Genomic DNA, 6,000 nt, shown 5'->3' with positions numbered 1-6,000 from the left:
ACACATGAGTTAATTTTTGAGGATAAATCCGCAGTCTTTTTTTGATTGGTATTCACTACATTCGACAAATGTTCAGCCGAAGTAATAAAATTTATACCAAATTTATATTTTCCTCGAAATGTTGTTCAATTCAATTTCTAAAGAGCCCAAATGATTTTATTCTTTGGACTTTCTTCTTTCACATATGGTTGGATTGCAATATCTTGATTGGAGGAAGTGCAAGAAAGAAACGATATTGTTTTGACTTTCTTTTGGCTATATACGTCCTATATATTATGTTCATGTCACACTCCAAAGTGTCATTGATTTGCCACACAAATAGGAGTATATATTTTTCCATATTAGTTTTTTTATTTGGCCGAAAATTAATATTGCAGAAAATTTTAAAATATCAAGTTTATAATTTGGGAGAAATATCAAATTTTGATGCAATTTGATGATATTTCCGACAATGAGTAGAAGAAGCGATTGAAATTACATATGATAATGGGTGTTGGAATAGCGTGGGGGTGCAATTATTGGATTGCTCCTCATTCTGTGAGGGCCCACGGGTTTTAGGTTCTCTACATTCAATTTATGAATTGGAAACAACATTAAACATTTTTTATTTGTTCGTGTGTACATATTTAACTAACTTATGAATTGGAAAAAATATTGCTAGTTTATTTTGAAAAAAAATATGAAATGCTCATGAAGAAGTTATGCTAATGCATTAATATTGTCGAAAAAGCAAAGAATTTAAATAATCATTTTATTTAAGAAAAAAATAATTCTAATTATAAAATTTAAATTATATTATAAATAATAGCATATTTTTTAAGAAATTAAAAGCAATGTTCTCCTTTTAATAAGATTGTGAATAGTATTTGAAAATTATTTTTGGATATTGTATGTAAATTGCAAAGCGAATTTAAAAATAAAATTAACCAAAAATTACATTTTGTGAGTCATTTAGCTTGGATCAGAATCAGATGTAGAGTATTATGTAGTACATAATTATCCATTCTTCAAGGTGAATTAAATTAAATTAAGAAGTTAATAGTACATTATTTGAGGATAAAAATATGTAGAAGATGTAGAGATGAGTGATAAGGATGAAACCTTAGCTATTTCTACTTGTTTTTTCAAGGTTAACTGGTGTGGATGCAAGAGAGCAGTATGAACATCTCCAAAGGAAGGTGACATTTGAACAATATTTAATCAATTCATAGTTTATTATGAATTAATAGCCAACATATGTAAAACTAATCCCCACTCCAAATGCGTATGTGTATGTAAAACTAATCCCCACTCCACAAATGAGAAACACCCAAATTTGTTAGGGCATCCGCAACGCATCTCTTAATCGTCTCGGTCTCGTCTCAGAGAGACGAGACGGATAAGAGACGGCGTTGCAGCCTTCCGTCCCGGTCTCGTCTCGCCGAGCGTCTTGTGGAGGGTACGGCTCGCGCGACAGCTTGCCACACGCCAGCGCCACGTGGCGAGCGCTGGCGCTAGGCGTGACGCTCACTCGCCGGCCCGCGAGTGGGCGTCGTCACGCTGACGCAATAAATCATTTTTTTAAAAAAATCGATTTTAATAAAAAAAAAATTGATAAACGGTAATATTACCGTTGAAATTTTAATTTTTTTTCTTTTTTTATTCTATATATACTCCTCTTTCATTCTCATTTATATACACAAACACACATCTATTCTTCTCAAATCATCTCTCTTTCCTATCTAATTTTCATCTCAAAATATTATTCTTCTCCCAAATTTAATCCATTCATGGATCCGTTTGAGCAAATGCGTCGAATAATGGAAGAATTGCTAGAAGAAGATCGACGTAGGGAGAAGGAGGAAGCCGCGACGCCTCAACGTCGATCCCGGACTTACATCCATCGTAAAAAAAATTTTAGATTTTATTAATGTGGTTTTTTATTTTTTAGAATTTTAAGTTGTAATTTTATTTTATTTAATAAAGTGTATTTTTATTAATTGAATTTGCTGAAATAAAATAAAATAAAATAAAATTGAATGAATAGTTAAGGGATGAGATGGTTAAGAGACGCTTAAGAGATGCAGGATTGCGGATGTTGTCTCTTAGTTAAGAGATGTGATGAAGTGAGACTCATGAATAGTGAAGAGATGAGACGATTAAAAGACGGATAAGAGACAGTGTTGCGGATGGCTTAGCTGCGTAAAACATTGCATGCCTAAAGAAGTGGATGCAGTGACTGACAGTGCAGGTGTCGGCCCAGGCTTCTATCTCTCTCTCTCGCTCCTCCTGAATTTGGTCTCTCCAATTCCATCCAGTCATTTTCTATACTAACACTGCCACTACTTGCACGCTCTATCCTCTTTCTCTGTCCTCAGAGTAGACACACACTGTGTATGTGTATGTGTATGTGTATGTGTATGTGTATGTGTATGTGTATGTGTATGTGTATGTGTATGTGTATGTGTATGTGTATGTGTATGTGTATGTGTATGTGTATGTGTATGTGTATGTGTATGTGTATGTGTATGTGTATGTGTATGTGTCATACTTATATTTTTCTGCCCGTTGCATACATACATATACATGAGTTTGTATGGTTGATCCACAATTTAGGATATGACATGCTACATAATATATACATCCAAATGCTGTCACAGTTTATGCATATTGTACAATTAATGTTTTGGTGCAGTAGCTCATGTCAAATTGTTATGCTTGTGAGTGGGTTGGTGGGTGGGTGTCAGTTTCCTAGTTTAAAAATAAAATAAAGGGAAACAAACTCCTTTTTCCTTTTGGCTTATAGTACTACGAAGAATATTACTATCTTCACAATCCATGTCAGAAGATCATTTCTCAATCTCGGTACAAATACAATTCCAACCTTTTTGTTTCTCCAAAACAAAAATTAATACTCCATATAAATGTATTCATATGGGATCATTAATTACCTTATACTAGTATAAGAACTAAGAACTATTATGGACCTTTATCAAATAAAAAGTTTCAACCCATATGATTTTTTTATAAAACTTTGTCAAGTAACAATTTATAGTAGAATAAAATAATATTTCAACATTTGCAATCAAACAGTAACATTTAATTAGTGAAATGATTGAGATTGGTAATATTTAATTGCATCAATAGTTTAATTTGTTTGGCCAAAGTAATGTACGACGGAAAAGTTAATTTATACGTTATGGTCATAAAAGCACTTCAAATTAATACTCCCTCCGTCCCGCACTACTCGCACCTTTCCTTTTGAGCACGGAGATTAAGGAATGAGTGATAGACAAAGTCAACAATTACGGCTGTAGGTATAAATTGTTACTAAAAATGGAAATAGTGCAAATAACTTGGGACGCCCAGAAAGGAAATAAGTGTAAGTAGTGCGAGACGGATGGAGTATAATAATACTAATATGCGATAATATATATACGGGGATTTTATTCTTTTCAAGATTTTAAAAAGATGGGGTCGGCCCACGGAGCTGAGTTTTCTTTATAAATCTTGACCTAGGTCAGACCTACTTGATGAATGGATTGGGCTGGGCTGCATAAAAATACTCTTTTCATTTATAACCATTAGGGCTCTCGTTAAAGCACGAAATGCTTTGCAAATGTCACCATACGTAATTTTGCTTTTATTTATGATTAATTTTAATTATTAATCGTAGAAGATGCCCAAGGTTTTCGGTTCCGGCAGTTAACCGCGGAACCGTAATCGCCGGTTCCGGTTCCGAACTGGAGCCGACACTTTTTTCTTGAACCGGAACCGCCATATTTTGAATCGCGGGCCGGTTCCGGTTCCAAATTTTACGAACTGAAACCGTGCCGGAACCGCCGGTTCCAGACCGGAACCATGAAAAACTATCGGAAAACCGTGAAATCTAGCCGGAATCGTGAAAAACCGTCGGAAACCGGCGGTTCTGTACCGTGAAAAACGGTAAAAAAATCACCGAAAAACCGACGGTTCCGAACCGAAACCGTAACCGTCGGTTTTGGAACTAGAACCGTGAAACACCCTCACGGTTCAGTTTCGGTTCGACAATTTTCGAAACCGGAACCGGCGATTCCGAACCATAACCGCCGGTTCCGGAACCGTTGGCATCTCTATCTATCATGTGTCACGCGGATTCATTTAGAAAAGTTTTTACAGCCAGCAAAAGTGTAAAAGACTGAAAAAAAAAATAAGAAAACCAGTGCAATCATAAAAAATTATGAATGATGATTTCATCATAAAGTAATAATTAGAGATAAAAAAGATTCATACACCCTTCATGGCCAAAGGGCAAAATGGTCATTAGGAACACTTCATATGTAATTTTTTATTGTCTTTTTTAAAACGTGATTTTTTCTATTTCAAAAGATCTAAAATGAACAAATCTCATTTTCTAGGGTCTAATTATTTAGTTAACTCTAAATTCAACAAAGACAATTAGTCGTTAATATCATTTGTCGTAAAAATTATAGGTTTGTTGCTTTTGAAGATTTCCTAGAATTGACGACGACGCTGAGTGTAGAGGAGGCAGGAGCTCAACTGGGCGCCTATTGGACTTTACCTACATTAAACCTAATTGTCCAAAGTAGACCAAAACATTTGTACAAATGGATACCCATCAAAATTGATGGTACAGTACTAATCATCTACCACTAAAAAAAATATACGACCCCTGTGAATGATAAAATTTGTATGAGGTGTCGAGTTCTAGTTTCTTGACATTCGTTGTAATTTCTTCCTTTTTATACGAGTTTATTTGTAATTTCCTCCGAGATTATTTTTTAAAGAAAATGTATTAAAAAAAGTTATAAATTAACCATCAAAGTGAAATGATTCCGATGAAATGAGTTATAGTGTGGCCTTGAACTGATTCAAGTGGGTTCTAAAACGAGAGTTGTGTTCAAATTTATTAATCTCAGAAAGTAAAATATAGTACTAGCATAATGGAATATACTTCAATAAATAGTCCACATTCTTGGATAAATTAATCAAAATAGTGCACCTTGTAAAAGTGCTGGTTTTGAATTAGCACCACATCCTTTAAAAAAGTGACCAAAGATCATAAAGCAAAAGCACTCACATTAAAGAAAACACAATAATTTCAAACTACTCCTGCATGAGTTGGTATGGTAAAGATTCAAAATTACTCTACGCATTTACTAAAATAGAATTCTCTTGAAGAAAAATACTAATTTTACTAATAATGTGAAGATTTTTTTTCTCTTGCAAAAGTGAATGGCAGGAAGTAAATCTGTGTATCTTGGTACCAAATTCATCTAGATTTATTTTCATTTATACTAATGAAAATAAAACCGAATGGATAGTAGAAAAGGACAAGGTGTGTATTATATTGGTCTCTATCAAAAACAAGAAAAGGGACAGCAAACTGATCTCCTAAACAACGTGATTATCACAATTAAGTTGACCAAATCTATACATATATTGACAGCGCATGCAATTAAAAATCAATAGTCCACGCCACATATAATAATAATAATAATATATTGACAACGCACGTCGTGGTGGCCCCTTGCACCACGACGTGCAACGTCACCAGCCCATGGCTCGACTAAAACTCTCAAGCATGTTAATTATGGAGCCTAAAATATCTCCTACCATGTTTAGGATTTGTTTCCTTGAAGTATATTTCCTTGTGATAGATTTATTCCTTAAAAGATATTTCCTTATGGAATATGTTTCCTAGTTTGACTAGAATTAGGGCTCTCTAGTTACTTATAAATAGAGGTGCTCCCTCATTGTTAAATCATCCTGAAATTATATAGTGAAATCCCTGGCTTGGCATCGCCCCCAGACGTAGATACACATTGTATCGAACTGGGTAAACAACTTCTTGTGTTCATTCTCTTTCATATTCGTGATTGCCTGTGTTTATTTCCCAACAACTGGTATCAGAGCCTAGGGTTTAAGAGGCAGAAATCACGATGGGGATCGACGAGAAAATTGCTGTAGAGAAGTTCGATGGATCTGATTTCGGATTTTGGAAGATGCAGATTGAGGATT

This window comes from Salvia splendens, chromosome 8 (genome assembly GCF_004379255.2).
Source record: "Salvia splendens isolate huo1 chromosome 8, SspV2, whole genome shotgun sequence".
In the NCBI taxonomy this organism is placed as follows: domain Eukaryota; kingdom Viridiplantae; phylum Streptophyta; class Magnoliopsida; order Lamiales; family Lamiaceae; genus Salvia; species Salvia splendens.
This window is presented reverse-complemented; position numbering follows the sequence as displayed.